The sequence below is a fragment of the Balaenoptera borealis genome (genome assembly GCF_965194805.1).
Source record: "Balaenoptera borealis genome assembly, chromosome: 18".
Taxonomy (NCBI): domain Eukaryota; kingdom Metazoa; phylum Chordata; class Mammalia; order Artiodactyla; family Balaenopteridae; genus Balaenoptera; species Balaenoptera borealis.
In genome coordinates, this window is record NC_138877.1 from 49,035,566 (window position 1) to 49,058,387 (window position 22,822).

At 36.9% G+C, this 22,822-nt stretch overlaps 2 protein-coding genes across 9 annotated transcripts in view; both read right to left on the reverse strand.

Moving 5' to 3' along the window:
• TBC1D4 (TBC1 domain family member 4) overlaps positions 1 to 22,822 on the reverse strand; it is a 248,147-nt gene that overhangs the window by 146,404 nt on the left and 78,921 nt on the right. The gene's annotated exons all lie outside the window — the stretch shown is intronic.
• COMMD6 (COMM domain containing 6) overlaps positions 1 to 22,822 on the reverse strand; it is a 127,492-nt gene that overhangs the window by 10,873 nt on the left and 93,797 nt on the right. For 2 of the 4 annotated variants that reach the window (XR_014237139.1, XR_014237140.1), the window contains one exon: positions 1,841 to 22,441. The exons of the other annotated variants lie outside the window; for them this stretch is intronic. The gene's annotated coding sequence lies outside the window, so the exon portion shown is untranslated. Of the gene's footprint in view, positions 1 to 1,840; positions 22,442 to 22,822 lie in introns of those variants that run through there. 4 annotated transcript variants of the gene reach the window in all.

Consider the following 22,822-nt stretch of genomic DNA (forward strand, 5'->3'; position numbering starts at 1 on the left):
AAATAAATAAAAAGGCAGTAAAACTGTGAAAGGAAAGGAGGAGATTGAAAACCAAGTTGGAGGAGGAATAAACACAAGCAGATGAAGATATCAAGCAGTTCCAGACATTACTCTGCAAATTCTAGGTACTGAAGCCTGAGAAGGAAGGCTTCTCTGTGAGACTGTAAATGAAAACTTCCATGACCTAGTAGCTCCACAGCTACTTCTTCTGTTCACTACCCATTTTAAGGCCTTTCTAGTATAATTCCTTTGGGGGAGGTCTTTGCTCTATTTCTATACCACAGGTTTTATTCTCCCTCAATATAAATTAATTTTTTAAAATTATGAAAAACTGATCCAAGAAAATAGTCATTTAATGAATTTTAAATCTTTTAATTATATTGGCTTTTTGCAACTGCTTTTTAAAAATTATTTTAGATAATGCTTAAGGCAAATCATTTTTTCGAAACTAATACAGTGATTGATTCCTATTACTAAATGATTTCACAGGAAGCATCATGCATACAGCTAACAACTGAGTGGAGGTTAAACTTTTTGTTATGTTTCGCTACTGTTAACTCTGTGATTCTAGACATATTAGGATAAACACATATAAATCAAATAATTCTTTTCTTATTCACCTCAAATTTAAATTCATTTCCTAGCAACAACTGGTATGAGATTCTAGGAACTACTCAGCCACTGGCTCAACTTTTTACCTGATTTGGCAAATGTCTACACAGGCTTGGAAGCAGTCTTACTCAACCCAATGTCTAGTAATAACCACAAAAGGCTTTTGATGTCCAAAAACTATACGAAAGGGAAAACATCCCCAAATCAAAAATCTTCAAACAAAAGTAGAAAGAGTGAATATCTGCAAAGCACTAATTTTGAAGTACCACGTAAATCAATATTATTAAAACAGATCTTCCAAAGCAGCCCATTAACCTCACACTGCTGTTACCCCATCTTGAAGCTTGAGGCTGGCTTCTTCTGTATTTAGACGTCACTGGGCATGTACCCTTAGTCCCACGTTCACTCCCTCGAATTATTCATAAACATCGCTCTCCTCCAGACTTGAAGGTCAATGTAAGGGCTGGGACCACTGTTCTCACTCACCTTTGCGTCCACTACAGCATTTACAATAGTGCTTTATTCACTAAGTGACAAATCTTTACATTTCTGTTGCTTAGAGGAGCAAAAAGAAAATGCTAAATTATTTTTCTCATAATAATTAATTTTGTGAACTATTAATCAATTCCTGATGCACTTTGGGAAACACTCCCCTAATACTTTAGCAATAAGAAAAAGGACTTGGGCTTCCCTGGTGGCGCAGTGGTTGAGAATCTGCCTGCCAATGCAGGGGACACGGGTTCGAGCCCTGGTCTGGGAAGATCCCACATGCCGCGGAGCAACTGGGACCGTGAGCCACAACTACTGGGCCTGCGCGTCTGGAGTCTGTGCTCCGCAACAAGAGAGGCCGCGATAGTGAGAGGCCCGCGCACCGCGATGAAGAGTGGCCCCCGCTCGCCACAACTAGAGAAAGCCCTCGCACAGAAACGAAGACCCAACACAGCCAAAAATAAATAAATAAATAAAATTTTAAAAAATAAATAAATAAGAAGGACTGAAATAAGGAATAGACTACAAGAGTATGAGCCATAAAAATAAAGTCAGGAAGCAAGTATTTAGTACTTAGTATTAAATAATATAAAACTTGGTTTTTAATACCTGGTATTCTCTAGAGGTATAAAAACTTACAGGGGATGTTAAAATACAGGCTTTACTAATGGAGCACTTCAATACTGTTTGTTTGTTTGCTTGTCTGTTTGTTTATTATAGTTTGGGAGGGTTTTTGTGGGGGGGGGGAGCAAGGAATAAAGCAAGCAAAGCTCACACATTACAGTATAAATGCTTCATCTCAAGAGACAGATCTCAAACATATATCTGTTTTGCACCATTCTACACTAAGGTCTGATGTTAACGACCGAATCAGACTTTTAAGGAGAAAAATTTGAAAATTTACCTGGGAAATTGTCATATGTTTTATGTGCCTCTCCAACATGTTTCTGCTCTACCCTTACTTTTTTTAATGGTATATATAATAACAAGTATTGGAAAACTGGTATGGTGTTTGCTGATCTGAATCTATACTAGACTTTTCTAGAAAAACAACCAAGTCAGGAATTAGTGTATAGTAGTCTCATTTAACACTTACGAAGAAAAATAATACTCTTAGAAGCTAAATCACTCTCTGCACAGAATCAGGAACTGAACACAACAGAAACAAAACTATAATAGACAAGTGAGAAACAATTTTCTTCCAAAGTAATTTTGGAGACACAGTTCCCTGAATTAGCTCATTTGTTCATTCTGAAATGGAGTCACACAGCATATGAGGCATTTATTTAAAAAGTCTTTGCCTTCTAGGAACAAAGCTTGCCACAAACATCCACAGGGCAGATTGAGGGAGAGGTAAATAGGAGGTCACAAGTTGTCACTGAGACCTTCATCACACTTTTCCTATGGCTCCCATATTTCCAACCATTACAGCTTTGGTCTTCAGTGGCTACCTTTCAGAGAAGTAATGATGATGGGAGGCCCACCGCCTAAAAACCCATGCATCCTGGAGATAAGAATAAATTAACTGTGGAAACTGCCACTGCTGAATCACCCAACTATCACAAAATCTCTCATACCACATGTCCAGATTACCATTACATGGAGTCGCAAGTGGTGACAATCCTAGCTTTGTGTGAGAAGCTTTTTGGTTTTTCATTCTTAAGCATCAGTGAGAAAGTAAAACCATCACACTGTGCTTTCATACCATAAAATCACCTGCTAGAAAAAGAATGAAGCCTGTAACAGACACCAGGACCTTATTCGTAGTTTGAGTATCAAGAAATGTCACAACAGTCTCAGATGTAGAAAACAAACTTATGCTTACCAGCAGGTGAGGGGAGGGATAAATTGGAAGATTGAGATTGACATATACACAGTACCATATGTAAAATAGATAACTAATAAGGACTTACTGTATAGCAGAGGGAACTCTACTCAATACTCTGCAATAGCCTATATGGGAAAAGAATCTAAAAAAAGAGTGAATATATATATACGTATAACTGATTCACTCTGCTGTACACCTGAAACAAACACAACATTGTGAATCAACTATACTCCAATAAAAAAAATTTTTTAAAAAGGAAGGAAAGAAAGAAATATTGTAACAACAATTTGCTCAAACTTAGCATTTTGTGTGCCTTTGCATGTGTGTGGATGCATGCTTAGAAATGATATACAAATGCATAAACTTAGAGGAAAAAAATGCAGAGGCATAAGACATTTACTCATATTGATAGTCATGTCCATTATCAAAGGTCATGGATGGAAAAGAGCAGATATGCATGCATCTTTATATCCTTTCACAGGTTCATCATTTACGAACACACAGAATGAAGAACACAAATAACAAATGTTGGTGAGGATGTGGAGAAAATGGAACCCTCGTGCACTGTTGGTGGGAATGTAAATTGGTGCAGCCACTGTGGAATACGGTATGGAGCTTTCTCAAAAAACTAAAAATAGAGCTACCATATAATCCAGCAATTCCACTCCTGGGCATATATCCGAAAAAAAACAAAAACAATATTTCAAAAAGATACATGCACCCCAATGTTCATAGCAGCACTGTTTACCATTGCCAAGGTATGGAAGCAACTTCAGTGTCCATCAACAGATGAATGGATAAAGAAGATTTAGTACATATATACGATAGAATATTACTCAGCCATAAAAAAGAACGAAATATTCCCATTTGCAGTAACATGGATGGACTTGGAAGGTATCATGCTAAGTGAAATAAGTCAGATAGAGAAAAGACAAATACTGTATGATATCACTTATACATGGAATATAAAAAATACAACAAACTAATGACTATAACTAAAAAGAAGCAGACTCACAGATATAGAGAACAAACTAGTGGTTACCAGTGGGGAGAGGGAAGAGGGGAGGGGCAAGATAGGGGTAAGGGATTAAGAGGTACAAACTACTATGTATAAAATAAATAAGCTACAAGGATACATTGTACAATACGGGGAATATAGCCGATATTTTATAATAACTATAAATGGAGTATAACCTTTAAAAACTGCAAATCGCTATATTGTACGTATGTAACTTATATTTTATAACTATACTTCAATTAAAAAAAAGAATTTAACAAAAAAGACAGGGCTTCCCTGGTCACGCAGTGGTTAAGAATCTGCCTGCCAGTGCAGGGGACACGGGTTCGATCCCTGGTCCGGGAAGATCCCACATGCCGCAGAGCACCTAAGCCCGTGCGACACAACTACTGAGCCTGCGCTCTAGAGCCCACAAGCCACAACTACTGAGCTCGCATGCCACAACTACTGAAGCCCACACGCCTAGAGCCCATGCTCCGCAACAAGAGAAACCACCGCAATGAAAAGCCCGCGCACCGCAATGAAGAGTAGCCCCCGCTCGACACAACTGGAGAAAGTCCGCACACAGCAACGAATACCCAACACAGCCATAAATAAATAAAATAAATACATTTATAAAAAAAAAAAAGAAGACAAATACCCTTGAGTATCCAAATCTATTCAGTTCCTTGGTGTGTATAAAGTACCTTTAGTTAACTAGGGATACCTGTATTCCAGACTGCTGGAAAAAAAACCTTCAAATACCAGCTCTCCACTGGCAGGCTCCCTCTTGCTACTGGCTGTAAATGTCCTGTTTTGTTTTTTTCACCTTATGACCAATGAAGAATCGGTTCCGCTTCACTGTGCCCAAGAAGTTAAGCCGGTTTCTACAAAAACTGTATGTAAGACATAAAATCTAATATTTCTTATTCTGTTTAATGGCCAGTACTCATTTTCCAGCCCCATTTTTCATCTTACTAAAAAGTATATCATACAGAATATATCAGAAACTATAATAATTAAAAAATAAAGCAAACTGAAAAATCTGGGGGCAATTAAATTTTGATACATATTCTTAAGTATTGATTTTGTTTAAATTATCTGTCTGGTGATAAAAAATTCAACTCTCAAAACTGAGGTATTATGTGACTTTTCGAGGAGGGCTCACTAACCATAAGTATGATATTCATGGTTGTAAATTTTAATTAATAGTAATCTAAGAGTATTCTGAGCAACCTAAAATATTAATTATTGTTTTACATATTCTGAAGAGGAACTATTTGATAACTGGAAAAATGGTCTCAAGAGAATATATTCATACCAAATAAGAAACTGAGAAGATTATCACACTAAGTGAAGTAAGTCAGAAAGAGAAAGACAAATACCACATGATATCACTCACATGTGGAATCTAACATATGACACAAATGAACTTACCTACGAAACAGACTCACAGACATAGAGAACAGACTTGTGGTTGCCAAGGGGGAGAGCGGGTAGGGGAGGGATAGATTGAGAGTTTGGAATTAGAAGATGCAAACTATGCAGGGCAGAAATAGAGACACAGATGTGGAGAACAAACATATGGACACCAAGGGGGGAAAGTGGCGGAGGTGGTGGTGGGATGAATTGCGAGATTGGGATTGACATGTATACACTAATATGTATAAAATGGATAACTAATGAGAACCTGCTGTATAAAAAAATAAATAAAATTTTAAAATTTTAAAAAAAAGAAGATGCAAACTATTATATATAGAATGGATTAACAACAAGGTCCTACTATATAGCACAGGGAACTGTATTCGATACCTGTGATAAATCATAATGGAAAAGAATATGAAAAGGAATATATATATGTGTGTATGTATGTATAACTGAATCGCTTTGCTGTACAGCAGAAATGAACACTACATTGTAAATCAACTATACCTGAATAAAATAAAATTTTTAAAAAAGAAACTAAGGAAATCCCTTTTTTTACAAATAAGCCGAAGAGAAAATACTAAATTGAGTGGAGGAATTATCACATTAAAAAAATTAAGTGCTTCTTAAAGGGATCAATAGATGAACAAATGAAATGGTCAAGGGACAGATTTCAGATTTTTCCGCCTTAACTCTTTCAAGGTGGAAAAATGCAATTCTAAAGCTACAGAGCAATTACAGATGTCACACCAGAATTCTACAATCCTGCATCTGCAGCTTCTAACCACTATCCCCTGGTCACTTATTTCATTAGGTAAAAATCTTAAAAGCCAGATGGAGTGGGAAGGTACTATTGATACGTAACAAAGGGAACACATTTTCACTACAAACCTCAAGACTGATCATGCCATGAACACTGCCTCCTAAAACTCCAATGTGAAAATGATTATACCACCCTTTTAATCAAAGGTCAATAAATCAAGTTATCCATGTTTATGGAAATTGGTTATTTAAAGAAGCCCTATGTTGCAATTTACAGTGACATTTAATATCTTTCTATAAAATTAATAGTCTCCATTGCAGAGGAACATCATTTATTGAAAGAAAAAAATCAAGCCAAGCAAGAATCCTGTGTTCTAATCTCAACTCTGTCTCTAAAGCTGCTGTGTGATCTTTAGCATTATATTTAACTCTCAGACAAAAGCGATTTTCATATCTGTAAAATCGAGATAAAGACATCTGTCATGACTACTTACCAGGCAGCTGTGAGCTTCATATGACATGATTTATACAAAAGTGCTTTAAAAATCATATCCAAATATATTAGCTACTACTTTCATTTCCTTCTAGAGTTAAAGCAGATTAAGACAGACTGTCAAAGAGAAATACTCGAATTTTAATGATGCTTGGGTTAAGTCCTAAATTGTTATCCCATGCCCATGTCTAAAGAAAACTGTATAAGAGTAGAGCACATAGATTCAGGAAAACCACATTTGCACAGTAAGAATCTATAAAGTCAGTGAAGTATCTCATCAAAAAGAATAAATATCTTTTAACATTTTATATTGTATGTTTCAAGTTACCATTAATATTTCATATCTATGACATCCTCAGGCTTGAAGATTTTTTCTTTCAGGTAACATAGCAAACAAAGTTAAATGTTTATAAATGTCTTACCCTACTCTTCAAAGTAAGTCAGTATGGAAATCAACAGTCCCGAGAAGATAAAGCAAACTTCTCCCTCCATAATCTCTGTCACTGGAAGTAAATCTTACTTTCATCTGATCACAAGAAGACTCCAGTTCCACAGCTCAATTAATAAACCCAAGGTCCTAATGTGGGACAGAACTTCTGGGGTGTGTTTACAAAACAGCGATCCAGGGTTAACCCAGCGCTTTCGGGATCTTCTGGTATGACCTTGCACATCTAAGGCTTCAAGGCTTGACAACTGTGGTGCTATCTGCCAGGACTTCCATGCCCGAACATTTATACTTCTGTCAGATAAGAAAGTCTATACAATTTTTCTTCACAAGAAATCCTTGGTAAAATAAAATTAAAGTTATCCATTTAAATGATCCCCAAACACTTTTCAAATTTATTTATGGATAACTGCTCCTAAAAAGAAGAAGGAAAAAGAAAAAAGAAAACATCTGGGGCAAACCAGAAAAAATGGGGGAAAAAAACCGTATCATACTTGCTATAAACTGAATGTTGGTGCCCCCTCCAAATTCATATGTTGAAACCTAATCCCTCAACATGATGGTATATTTGGGAGGTGATTAGGTCATGAGGGCTTGGCTCTCATGAATGAGATTAGTGCCCTTGGAGACCCCAGAGAGGTCCCTCACCCCTTCTGCCATGGGAGGTTACAGTAAGAAGACAGCCACCTATGAACCAGGAAATGGCAAACAATGAATCTACCACCACCCTGATCTTGGACTTAACAGCCCCCAAATTGCAAGAAAAAGATTTCTGTTGTTTATAAGCCACCCAGTCTATGGTATCTTTGTTATAGTAGCCTGAATGGATTAAGACAACTGTGAAATGCAAAGACAAACTCAGAAAAACCATAGACCAAGAACCCACAGAACTTCAGAGAGTGGGGGAGTCCTGAAGAACTTGAACAGAATGAATAGATCTTTAGATTAATTTTGTAATCTATACAATAAAGTATTCCCCAAAATACCCATATGGAAAAGGAGGAAACCTAAACTTAGCCCATACAGAATGAGCAATATTGGTTAAAGGTATTTCACTCTAAATCTCCAGATAATTGAGCGGGACAATTTATTCATTATTGTACATAGCGAGCACCCTGGTGAACATGATAAAATTATGACAAATGCATATGACAGTGGAGAATCTGAGTTTACACAAAACATTCTCATAGTATCTGTAGCTATATCGCACCACAGATTTACTCTGGAACCAGAAATTACAAAATTTTCTCTATAATCTGGATAAAGAGATGACAAAAATTACACTTTAAGTTGGAAGACATTCCTTTCTCACTGTGAAATGCACATGTCTTTAAAGGCTGAACACTTTCTATTCTGAAAATGGAGTTTAATTTAGCATTGTTTCATTGCTTCAAAATTAAATAAATGGGATTTTGTGAATTCTAAATTAAAGAGGCCATTTTTCAAAGAGTCTACATTGCTCCCTCACCTCACCTAAACACACACGCTAAAATATCTTTTCTTTCTTATAGCCCCATCTTCTTTCCAGGTATAACCAAAGGATCACTACCTGAATTTAGGGAAGAGGTCATTACAGGGCTTTTCTTGTTGCGTTGTTGTCTTACATCAGTTTAGTACCCCAGCTCATCAGGAGGAAGATGGAGAAATCACATCTTACCAAATGTTTATCATACATACAGATGGCTGTTTCTGTTTTGAATCTTGCATTCCTTTATGTCCCATTTGATCTGGGTGCATGCTAAGGCATAGCACCTCCCTCACTCTCCACCCACTCTTCCCTTTAATATGGCCATTGCGGCTCCATCCCTGGGTGTGATTGCTCAAACTTGTCTTCCCACACTACTCCCCACAATTCTGTTCCGTAACTGAGAAAATCCTTGTTGATTTTCATTCAAAAACAAGGTGAACCAAAGCCTTGTGGCTTAAAATGAGCTGGACTCAAACTCAAACTGGGGAACCCTGGCAAATGAATACACATAGCAAGCTTAAGCTAAGCTAATTCTGGGCGTGTCCCAGCCAGACTAAAAGTGAAATGAGGTTGTAATGGGCTTTGTGAACAGCTTTCCTAAATACTTCTAAACAATCAATTATAAAACATGGCCTAGAAATTATAACTGAGGGAATTTGCTAGTTGATTTGTAGAAGGAAGGAATAATGTGTACAAATTATTATGAGCAATCTGAGTGTTGGTTTTGTTTCTATGCAATTTTCAGTCTTGAGAACTCTGAGGAAACAGATGTCATAAGTCTATCAAGCATATGGGTGGTAGGATTATAGGAAGATTTTTGGTACATTTTCTAAATTTTCTAAATGATCATCATTACTCTAATGATCAGAGTTAAGCAACAGCTGTAATGATAACAAAGGGAATTTTATGTTGCATTCTTGTTACCAAAGATCTTTATTAAGGAACTATTCGCATATAATTAGCAGTAGGCAAAGCCTTCCCTTGCCATTCAGTGAACTAAACAAACAATTATTGAGAATCTACAGTGTGCCTGAATCTGTATTGGTACTAAGGGCTCAGACTATTTATATTCCAGGAACAGAATATAGTGGAAAACATAGACTTGTGCACATAGAAATTTCAAAATAAAGTGTTAAGTATTAAGAAAGCAGTATTGAGAGCAACTGTGAAAAGAGAAAGGCAACTTGGTTCAGTCTAAGGGTTAAGAATAGACTTTTTAGAAGAACTGAATTAGCTTGAAGTGAGCCTATTACATGAGTAAAATGTCAACTGGAGTGGGAGAGAGAAAGATTCCAGGCAAATCCCATATCCTCTGGTGAAAAGTGGCACAAAGCCAACTCAAACTGGCTTAAGCAAATAAAGAGAACTCATTTTCTTTGTTTAACAAGAAAGGGTCAGTACAGAATTGGCCTTACAGACACCTGAAACCAGGGACCCTCCATCTCTTACCACCTTTGGCTTCCTTCCCTCTTGGCTGCAGGGGCCCGTTCCAGCCCTGTCACAGCAGAGGATGGGCTCACATGTGAAACAGCATGAAGAGAAGAGCTTTACCTGGTCTGGACACCCCCAGAGCAAGCACTGTGGCCAAGGTGTAAGTGTGCTAACTGCCCAGAAGAGGTTCTCCAGCCCTGGGACCAGGAGGGCCTGTGACTGCAAACTTCACTACAACCAGAAGTTCTGAGGCATGGGTTTCCTGCAGCTGACTGTGGCCCTGAACAGACAAAACAACAATGACCATGACACAGCAGGAATGTCAACAACCACCCAGAGAAATGAAACGTCATGGATGAGGCAGAGAAGAGCATTAGGGATGACAACAAGGACAAAGTTACCAGCACTCGGCTAGCACTATATGAAGTCTGGCTGGTGGGAGGGCGGTGGTGTGGACATATACAGCCACTTTTAGATAAAAATGAAAATGGCACAGAGAGAGCAATTCACAAGGTGTCATTAATACATAAACTGTTTACAAGTAAAGATGCAGAAAAGGGTAACTACTATTTTTGCATTGGACATACTTTCTATATCCTCATAAACATACCATACGGTTGGTATTATCATCTTCCGTCTACGGATAAGTAAACTGAGATTGAAGACTCAGCCTGTAAAGGACACAGAGCAAGAAGTGGAGGAAGCAGTAAAAATCATGCCTGTGTATATTCCTTGCATGCTGCCTCTCATAAAGATCAGCACAAATAACTGAAAAAAAATAGAACGTACTGACATTTAATTGCCTCAAATCTCACCTGCCATTCCATGCCATTCAGTAAATATGCGTACCTTGTTTGCGTGAGTCCCTTTCCTTGTCATGCATTTTGCCACCATTCACTGCATCTATCTCAGGGACTGCTGGCATTCCTCAGCCTAGTCTCTCCTACATGATGGAGAAGACAGGAAGCTACTCCAGTCCACTTACCCAGAACGTGCTCTGAACCATATTGCCCTGTTATCTAGTACTATACTTTTAAGTATATGTGGAAGTGGAAATTTTTAAAAGAACTTATAGATTCTTTGCACAATCTGTTCCCACTTCTGTCCTAATATTCTCATCAAAGCATGAAGACTACAGACAGCATAAGTCATAAAATGAAAACAATCTACTTTCCCTTGTTAAGGCATGAAAATGCAAGATTTTCTCCCCTTTTACAAACACTGAGGTGTATAACTGTAAGGTAAAGGCAATGAATGTTCTTTAATCCAGTAAATAAATTACTTAAAGGAGAGATAGATATTTCCTAATGTATTTGACTCATATAGTATACTGTATATAATACTGTATTAGACGGGCTCACACTACAAGGTAACAGAGATTCAATGGCAAATTGAAAAGCTTCAAACAGATAACTAAAAAATATTTAATACATAAGATTGCAAAACATTTTAATAATGCAGATTCAATCTAAGAAAGAATGTGAGATGCTGTATATTTTTAAATCTATAGAATGAAAAAGTTCAGAGAACTTCACAGAACTAAAAATGGTTACTTTCATTACTTCTAGTTACATTTACCACATAAAGAGGAGAGAAAAAAAATACAAAATTACATCTAAAAAGTATTCTGATATCAGTGATATAATCAAAACCTCTTCACATAAAGACATAATATGATTCTTTAATGACAACTTCAAAAGAAGATTTCATCAATAAAAACTCTAACAGGGTTTTTTATTTCATCTTTACAACCTTTAAATATGAGACTAAAATGCTAAGGCAAGCAATAAACTCTATCACAAGGACATCATGTTGTTTCTATCACTTACTTTAAAAATGTGAGACTAAGTATCTCAGTGCAACTAGTATAAACATGCCACAGAAAACAGCAATAGTATCTCATTCTTTATGCATTTGCCAATCCATGTGAAGTTGCCAAAATGACCCTCCATTTGGCTGGCATATCTGACCTGTTCATTGGGGCTGAAGCTTTAGCCAGTCTGGTTGGGACTGAAGAGGTATCACGTGTGATCAGGAGACTACACAGTGAGGACTAAGAAAGTACCCAACTCATTTAGAAGGTTTGTTACATACACGGAGATTAAGCAAATACGTCAATATTTGAGAATATAAACAGTTGAGGATAAGGAAAGACAGGTTTCCCACTGATGAAAAAGGGAGTAGCAAATTAAAATGGGAGTATAGAATAATCTGCGGTGTTGGGTTGGAATTGGAAGTATTAGTGTGAATGTATGGTTTTAATATCAATAAATATCTTTAATAATATTAAAAACTCATAGTTTTTAAGAAACAAGAAAAATATATAGGCACAGAAATAGATGTATATAAATGTGTATGCATGCTATATGGACTGAATTGTGTCCCCTGAAAATTCACATGTTGAAGCCCTAACCCCCAAAGTGATGTTATTTGGAGATATGGCCTTTGGTAGGTTATTAAGTTCAGATGAGGCCATGAGGGTGAAGTCCTCATGATGGGATTTGTGCCCTTAAGAAAAGAAAAGCGTGATCTCTCTTGTGCTCTCTCTCTCTCTCTCTCTCTCTCTCTCTTCCACAGACACCCCTATCCACCATGTGAGGATATAACAAATCGGAAAGAGGGCTCTCGCCAGACACCAAATCTACCAGCACCTGAATCTTGGACTTCCCAGCCTCCAGAACTCTGAAAAATAAATGTTTGTTGTTTAAGCCATCCAGTCAGTGGTATTTTGTCTTAATAGCCTGAATTAACTAAGACAACACATACATACATATATTTTATGTCTGTCCGCTGAGAGACCCTAGAAGCTATGACACCCAGGAGCAATGAGCAAACCAAATGCCCAGGTCTTGGTTTCTGAACACCTTTCACCACCACAAGAATCTGGGTCTCCTTGAAGAAATGGCCGATTCCCAGGCTGGGGCAGGGTAAATGAGCCTGAAACATGCCTTTGTGCCAGAATAAAGCCCACAAAGAATGATAGGGGCATCTAAAACGAGAGAGAAGTCAGTGTGAAGGAGTTGTAATGGCCAAATCTGAGACAAGCCAACCTCCAAAATAATAATGTCAGTAACAGATTATAGCCCATTGCGCAAAATAGAAATCCATGAATTCATACTGGTAGAAAAACAGAAGGATTAGATAGATAGATAGATAGATAGATAGATAGATAGATAGATAGATAGATAAATAGATAGACAGATAGACAGACAGACAGAATATAGCTCTACTTGATACAGAATGCCAACTAATTCCTGAAGATAGAATGATGGAATAAAAAAAATTACCATTTCCCAGCCATTATAGCAATAATGGATTCAGGTAAGAATCATCAATGAATGCTAATGGGTAAAAGTCTGAAAAGTTATCTCCTCACAATATATTTATGATTAATTGACAAGTACAAAATTCTTACTAACTTTACACAGGAGAAACCTGGCAGGCACTATCTCAACCAAGTGATAAAAGCATCACCAGCTATGGGACAAATCAACATCTTGTGTCTCTGGATATGATGAAGGACACATGTCTGTGATATTCCTTCCAAAAATGCATAAATTGAATCTAATCATGAGGAAAGATCAGTCAAACCCAAATTGAGAGACATCGTACAGAATAACCGGCCTCTTCCGAAAGTAAACGATGCTTTGTAAAACTGTGAAGGTAATAAAAGAGAAGAAAAGATTAAGGAACTACTCCAGATTGAAGGAGACTAGAGAGACATTGGATATGGATCCTGGACCTATGAAGGGTATTATGGAGATCATGGATGAAATCTGAATGACGTCTGTGGATTAAATGGTAACAATAGATCAATGTTAATTTTCTGATTTTGATGCTAGCACTTCCGTTCTATAGTGGTGTCTGTTTCTAGGAAAAACACACAAGTATTAATCGGGTAGTGGAGCATCACACCTGCAACTTTCTCTCAAATAGTTCAAAAATTTCATTAAAATATTTAAAAATAAATAAAGAGAGAATTATAAGGCAAATTTGGCAAAAAAAAGTTAACAAATGGGAAATCTGAGCAAAAGGAATATTAAAGTTCTTTGTAATTTTTTAATGTTTCTGTAAGTCTGAAATTATTTCAAAACAAATGAAAAAGTTTTTTAAAAGTAATTTTTTAAAAATCTACTTCAGCTGGCTAAAGCATACACATTCCTTAAGTCCAAGAGGAATATTATTCCCTTGGGGTAAATTCCTTGAAGCTATATTCTCATTACAGTCAGTAAAATACGTGCGGTTATTTCTAACTCTTCCACAAAACACCAACATGCAACTTTTCAGATTTGAAACACTAAAAAGTTAAAAGTTCTCCAGTGGATAACAGACTCTCAGAGAATAGCTAACTCACCAGTAGCAGCTAATTCCTCTATAAAACTGAGCAGGCTGTTAGGGGTCCTGACCTAACCAGTGAGAAGTTGCTACTATTCCCTGTGAACTACTGGAAGATACCTTAACTCTTTCTGGTTGCTGGCAGAGGGTTGCCTAAGAGTCTCCACTTGTGCTACAAATCATTTATAAACCTGTTTTAAAAATCTTTTCTAAACAATTTTAGAGAAAATATATCTGCAATTATTGTAATTTGGGGGAAATGCTGTTAGCCTAGAAGATATTCAAAAAAGCTAAACTAACGTGGCAAAAAGAAAATCTGTACACTTTTCCATCACACCCCAATTTACTAATTTCATAAACTTTTTATCACTCTGCTTTATCCAATAATTAAAATGACGCTGAACTGTTCTTTCAAAAGACAACTTCCACCTTCTGAATTTTCACAGTCAAGCTTTCCTCTTGAAGCTGTGCATAGTCTATTAAAATTTCCTGGGAACTACTGGAAACTTACAGCTGATAAAGACTAAAGCAAATAAGAATCTCCATTAATTTGACCATTTAAAAAAAACACATTCCAATTTATTTGAGCAATGCTTAAGTTCAGTTTTCTTTAGAAACATGCCTTTGAATATTAGCTGCTCCTGAAATACCCACCTTAAGAAAGCCTAGTCACTTGTAACTGCCTAAAGATGGGAAAATGAAAAATGGAGCAAATTCAATCAACATCCTCCAAGGCACCTTTTTTTTTAGGAAGCATAGCCAACAAACTTGCAGGTGAATTCTATAACAATGGTAGAGATCTAGGGACTTCTCTGGTGGTGAAGTGGTTAAGAATCCTCCTGCCAATGCAGGGGACACGGGTTCGAGCCCTGGTCCGGGAAAATCCCACATGCCCCAGAGCAACTAAGCCCATGCGCCACAACTACTGAGCCTGCGCTCTAGAGCCCACGAGCCATGACTACTGAGCCATGCGCCACAACTACTGAAGCCCGCGCGCTCCAGAGCCAGCATGCTGCAACCACTGAGCCTGCGCACTGCAACTACTGAGGCCTGCGTGCCTAGAGCGCATGCTCCGCAACAAGAGAAGCCACCGCAATGAGAAGCCCGCACATCCCAACGAAGAGTAGCCCCCGCTCGCCGCAACTAGAGAAAGCCCGCGAGCTGCAGCGAAGACCCAATGCAGCCAAAAACAAAACAGGACAAGACAATGGTAGATCTAACAGAGAAACAGATGTAGAGAACAAACGTATGGATACCAAGGGGGAAGGAGGGGGCGGTATGAATTGGGAGATTAGGACTGACATATATACACTATTGATACTATGTATAAAATAGATAACTAATGAGAACTTCCTGTATGGCACAGGGAACTCTACTCAATGCTCTGTGGTGACCTAAATGAGAAGGAAATCCAAAAAGAGGGGATATATGTATATGTATAGCTGATTCACTTTGCTGTGCAGAATAAACTAACACAATATTGTAAAGCAACTATACTCCAATTAAGAAAAAAAGAATAAATGCTATCAACATGTCTGTTAAAAATTTAAAAAAATAAAAGGCAAGCACATGGAAGGCCATATAACACTGAAAGTTACAAACAGTAAAATATTTCAGAACACTTTTACAATGTTAAGCCTTTCATCCAAAAGCATGGCATAACTCTTATTCTTTGTAACAGCTTAATGTCAACTTCATTCACTGCAAATAAACAGTGGCTAATCCAATTCCCTTAGATTCATATTTTAGAAAATGCAGAAATAGTTTCATACAGCTATGTGCCTGTATAGTAAAAAGGGCATAAGATATGAGAAAAAAATATTTATGGTTTGAGGTAATTTAAGTGGAGACCTACATTTTTTAGTGCCAAATGTTTAATACTCTAGCATTTTGTGCACCATATATTTTGAGAGCAAAGAGCTTAGTTGCTGCAGCTATAGATACGCTCAAGCAACATAACTATTAAAGCTTCTATTTGAAAGTTCTATAAATATATTTCCCATAGAGAAAATCTCTAGAAAAATAGCCTTGCCTTGTTCTTCACCCAAGAGGTTTCCAGTTTCTTGATGGAAACTTTAAGTGAAGTTTGCCATATCTAAACATCTTCATGCTAAACTTTATATATAAATTTTAGCTCTTACAGTATCTTATGCTGATTTGTATTCATTTAAGGCCAAGTATTGTGATAAAATTTATGTTTTTTACTTTTAACAGTTCATATGTAATACTTTGTCATCAGCCTGAATATGCTACTCCTAACTCTGCAAACCTAATAAGCTTGACCTTTTAACCTTGTGTTCTTTCTCCAATGCAAATTATACTGCTCACTCAAAGGTAATACATTAATTATACGAAATTATAAGGTTGTCTAGTATGAAGAGTATTTAACAGAAATTATAAACCACTGCTATGTCTAAATCTTGGTATAAATAGGTAAATACTTCACATGTGGGTGCTTAGAACCCATCCCTTAATCTATTCTTCTTTCTGTCAATTACTATTTCTGCTTTGTTGCCTGTTTAGGAAAACAAGTAAGTTTTTAAGAGAGTTTAATCAGTGTGATAGGCAGAATAATGCCTCCTCTCAAAGATGTCCATGTTCTAATCGTCACTACCTTACAGAGCAAAAGGGACTTTGCAGGTGTGATTAAATTAAGGATCTTGAGATAGATTTCCTCACTACCTTACAGAGCAAAAGAAACTTTGCAGGTGTGATTAAATTAAGGATCTTGAGATAGATTATCCTGGATTATTCCAGTGAGACCAATGTAATCACAAGGGTCCTTATAAGGGAGGGAGAGACGCAAGGGAGTCAGAGAAGAAAGAAGACTGGAAACAGATGTCAAAGTGAAACAGTTGCTGGAAGGGAGCCACAAGCTGAGGAATGCAGGCAGCCTCCAGAAGCTGGAAAAGGCAAGGAAGAGATTCTCCCCTCCAGATTCTTCTGCCTCCAAAAGGAAAGCATCCCTGCCAACACTTTAGTGTCTTAGACCTATTTCAGACTTCTGACTTCCAGAACTGTAAGACAATAAATTTGTGTTGTTTTAAGCCTTTAAGTTTGTGGTAATTTGTACCAGTAGCAATAGGAAACTAACAGTTATTTTTATTAATTACCTATACAGACTGTGTCAGTATGAAATTAAAGTTGTGTATATACAACAGTCAAAACCACTTAGAAAATAGTATACTAAATGTTAGAATTAATGTCTGACTTTCTGCGGAATTCTGAGGACAGTACACAATCATTAGACAAGCATTTTTTAATCTATTTGTCAAACTCTGGTATTTAAAAGATGAACAATATAAATATTTCAAGGCAGAAATCATCTTCAAGTAGTTCCAAAGAGTCATACAAGTGAATGAATATTTACAATAAGGTGATAAGCACTTTAATTGGGAAGAAGGAAAGGGCATTTCCATTGAGGCTGGAAGACACACAAATGAAATGGCTAAATCTTTAAGGGGGAATAGGTCCCTTGAGAAGTCTGAGGCTAAGCTGAGCAAGGTCATATCGTGAAGTGGGCAGCAAGCCATGCATAAAATTGGACTTCATCTTTCAAGTAATGAGAAACCAGACAGGAGTTCTAAGTAGTGGAGCGACTGACGCAGTTAAATTTTAGAAGGATAAAAATGCTGCGTGTGTTGTTAAGGATGTGAAGCCTGGCCTGAAAGCAAGAAATATACAATGAAGCTTGAACCTATGTTTGTAACACCATATTTTAATATTCATTCACAAACGTTCAGTGATCAAATGATCACCTTCTATCAACCAGGTGCTTTGCTAAATACTAGGTGATATAAAAAAAGAGACTAAGACATGATTAGTGCCTTTAAGATAATAAAAAAAAACTATAGCTTTATATATACAACAATATACAAAATGGATACAATGAAAAGCAGCTATCTCTACTTTGGGTACTCATCTGGAAACCATATTTTCAGAAGTAGGCACCAATGGGGATATATGTATACATATAACTGATTCACAGCAGAAACTAACACAACATTGTAAAGCAATTATACTCAATAAAGATGTTGGGAAAAAAAAAAAGAGTAGGCACCAGTTTCATGCCACAAGAAACCACAAATTAATGTGAAGAAACAATTATGTGCATACTTTTCAAAAATGCAATCTAATCAATCTCAAAAATAAAAACAGAGGTAACTGCATTCTCACAAAAAATTCAAATAGCTCCCCGACACACAGGCACCTTAAAAGTATTCTTCTTTGCCATAACTCAGTAAGGTCTTGTACCACAGTGCACAGACAGCATTCAACATCGACTTCGTTGGAATATTATGTTGTCATGACAATTTGAACTAATTTAAAATTGCAAGTTTCAACAAGATCAGTTAAATCCAGAGACAGAGTGACAACTCTACAGCTTTCCCCAATCCTGCCAGTAAAAATCGATCATCATATTCTCTCTGTTCCCACTGCAATTTCCCCCCTAAATTACAGCAACCAACCATCACACTCTGATCTGTTACAGTTTATGTGTCTGTTCCACCCATAAGAAGACAAACGAGACTGTCTTACACCTCTTGTATCTAACGATGCAGTGTAGCTATACTCGATATTTAAGCGCAATCAACATGTCAAAGAGAACTGAGCTAAATGTAGCTAATAATTATTAGTCAGAATTTCCATTTTAGGGCTACTCAAATAGTGATTTCAGAAAATACTTGGATACTTTATAAACTTCACAATATACACAATATGCGCACGTTTTTGGCGCTTCCTCAATTATATAATGAGTAACCTCCAAACAAAAATGTCAGGTCTCAAAGGAGAGGAAGTGGTATTTGGTTTCTGCCAAATGCCATTTCACATTTAACCTCTTAAAACCTCAGTTTTTTTTTCATCTGTGAAACAGCGCTAATAATAAAACTCATCCACAGAATCATCTTAGAACTAAATAAAATGTTCAGTAGAGAATTTAGCACGTAATCAATGTCAATAAACGTTAATCACTGTGGTTGTTATAATTAATGTTAGTATAATGAAGATCCTGATGATCATCAGTAATAAAATACAGCAATGCTAGAATACCCCAAAATAGAAGACAAGTGTAATATCACTTATTTTTGGTTCTGGAATATAATGGAAAACTAACATTTAAGTATGACTGATTTGGGGGGAAAAAATGAAGAGAGGATAGTGAAAGGTGACAGGAAAAAAAATAATCACAAAACAGTGCAAGCTCCCTATCGTGCTGGCTCTGAGACCTGTTTTCTGGGGTTCTGGTCTTGCTAAAAGCAGCACCACTCAGCCGGATGAACAGCACCATTACAGATAAAGTGCTACGGGTAATCACTGCTCTGCTTAGTTTATGAAGTTCATCATAGCTCCTCCGGGCTTATGTAAGATACCTAGTTACTTCGGCTTAGAGGCCCCTAGTTGAAATGTGGGCAGATGGAAAAGAGAATACAGTGGCCACAGTGTGTCACTGACAAATAACTGTGTAACTACTTTGTTCCCTGTTGAGTTTAACCATCAAGAAATTAAAAGGCAAGTTTTGTCATACAGTTTCTAAAGTTTACTAAAAGAACATGAAAATTAGATTATAGACACAAAGGCGGCTAGGTTTGTCAGCTGTCTGGTTTTTAACAAGATGACGTTTGCACTTTCCATTTGAATTTATAAAGTGTTTCAGTATTTTGGTTAGAATCATCTGAAAGTACTAAAGACAGCATTACGTTAAACAAAACCATAATTATATATAAATCAAAACACACTGCCAAGTGTGGGCAAGATCAAGTAAATGGTTGGAAAAGTTCTCATCATAATGTGTCCAAATTACAAGGGAGCTGGGTTTCCCTATCAGAGGCCAACAGAGTACCTGTCAAACTCTGCCTTCCAGCCACCGTTCCAAAGCTGAAGTCACAACTGAGGCAGCGGAAGGACTTGTTCCTCTTTCTTTTTTCTGCATCAGTGATTCTCAACGAAGGGAAAAGGAAGAATGCTCATCAGAACCCCCAGGGAGGCTTTGTCCCTCACCGAGCAAAGATATTCCTTCTTCTACCTCATACCTGAAAGCACTGTTATGTATTTGCCAGGGACCCCTGTCCCTACTCAGAATCATAGCCATCAGCAATCACAGAGACCAGGAAAGGTGAGGCTAAAGGTACAACGTGTCTTCACCTGCCTCACCAAGCACTTCAGACCACCAACAATTCTGAAATCCAGATGGAGGGAATTAGAAGAACATAGACGCATGACAAGGGGGTAACTTTTGAAGTCTGCTTAAAGCATTTTATAGGCAGATAAACTAGGAAAAAAACAAACACCTGAAAAAAGCAGTAGCTGTTAGAGTAACAGAGAACAAAGGCAAAGTAACCACTGATTTTAGGCATTCCCAAATGCTCAAGAAAGTAAAATAATATTTAGTTGCTAATAACAATATTTAGGGAGAGGTAGAATGTGGTGGTATAAATCAAAGGGTGCTCCTTAGTAAAAAATAATTATAATAATACTGTGATCATCAATTTAGATAAGAGAATAATACAGTGCAAAAGAATAGGAAAAAAAGTGCATCAAAAGTTTAATAATTTCACATTGTAAATAAGAAAACAATTTTTGTTCATGTTTCATTCCTTTATTTTATTGAACACCTTGATGACACATGGAATCCTGGGTTTAAAAAAAGCTATACTGTAATCCCCAGCTTTTCTATAAACCATCTAAAGACTTACAACACAACTCAAAGGAGAAAAAATAAATAAAATCAAATGTCTCTGGTTCTAGGGTTGATCTAATTTCAAGTTCTGTATAAGTATTATGTTAATACATTAACTTATAATGTGAATTAAGTATGACTTACAGGTTTTTACTTTATATTTCGGTATTGGAAGGAAATTATATTAATGACAACCATTTACTGATTGCTTCCTATGAACAAGGAAATTTTCTAAGTCCTTTCTATACATGATGTCATTTAATCCTCACAAAATCTCTGTGAATAGATACAATCTTCTCTATTTTCCAAACAACACCCAAAAAGAAGCCACTTGCTCAAGGTCACAGACACTTAACCAATGAAAGAGCTAAGTGCTGGCATCAAGGCTATGTGAATCCCAAAGTCCATGCTTCTTCCTCATACGACACTGAAACTAGAATTTTCTGATATTTCTTTGATATGCATACATCAAAGAATATAACCACACAGATAATGCTATTTCTCAATTTTACATCTTTACAGAATTTGAAAGAATCTACAGATGTATACTGTACTTCTCTGTGTCCCATACAGCACATAGAATAATGCATAGCACTGTTCTGGAAAATGCTCAAGTTGTTACTGAATAATTAATATCTTCAAATGTGCAGAACAGAGCACTTCCTTTTCCACTTGGCCCAATGGACTTCTCGTGGAGATTTGAATATGAACTAGTTATGGAGCTTGGGCAAATTATTTCCTCATTTGTACCAAAAGGCATAACAAGGGCATGTTGACTGATGACACAAAATGTTCAAGCCTAAATGGAATTTACCAATACTTCCCAGAAAGTGTGAACAGATAAAAAGTTGTCAAATATTGCTGCCATCCTACTATCATATTTACAATCTAGATCAGTGACTGCTAATTCAATAAGTCTGACTGAAAGCCTAGAAACTTTTATTTTTGAAAAGTTATTTCAGGTAATTCTGAGTCACAGCTGCTTTGAGAACCGCTTCAGTAGGCTCTCCTTCAAATAATTACCGTCATTAATCAAATCTAAGATGCCATAGATAGTAAGACACATCCAGATTGCAGAGGTATTAAAATGGGGAGAACATAGATATCCTAGAATTAATGAAATATACTTCAATTGAAGACTACTGCCTTTATTTTAAGAAAACCCAGAACACTAGATGGTGCCCAATTTAGTAGCACCGTGGTTATACTTGTATAATCTGAACAGCTCGTCGTTTTAAAAAATCAGAAATAACCCATATTCTGTTGTATTTTTATAATCAGATTTCATTGTTGTAACTATTTTTGCAGAAACACACTACAGTACATTGATTGCATGGATATTAACTGTTCTCAAAATAAATGTTCCTTTATAATATCAAGACCAGTTGGTTGGTCTTTGAAAGATTTCTCCATACTCAAATTGTTCTCGGCCCAGGCAAGTTACTTCAGACAGTCACTTCAGTGATTGTTGTTTCATCTGTGAAGACAGGGGATTGGGGTAGATTATTTCTAAAATTCCTTCTAGATTTAAAATTCTATTTCTACATCATTGTTCTTAAGTTTTTCTGGTTTTCTTGTTTTTTTGGCCGCACAGCATGTGGGATCTTAGTTCCCCAAACAGGGATCAAACCCACGCCCCCTGCCATTGGAAGGCACAGTCTTAACCACTGGACCACCAAAGAAGTCCCTTAAGTTGTTTCTTACATGTAATTGTCATGCCTCCAAACAATCAATTCCTTAAGGGTGAAGACCTTACATAACTTTCTCTGGGGTGTACACACACACACACACACACACACACACACACACACACACACACACACCAGAAGTACCTGGTACAATCATCCTGGGCTGAGTC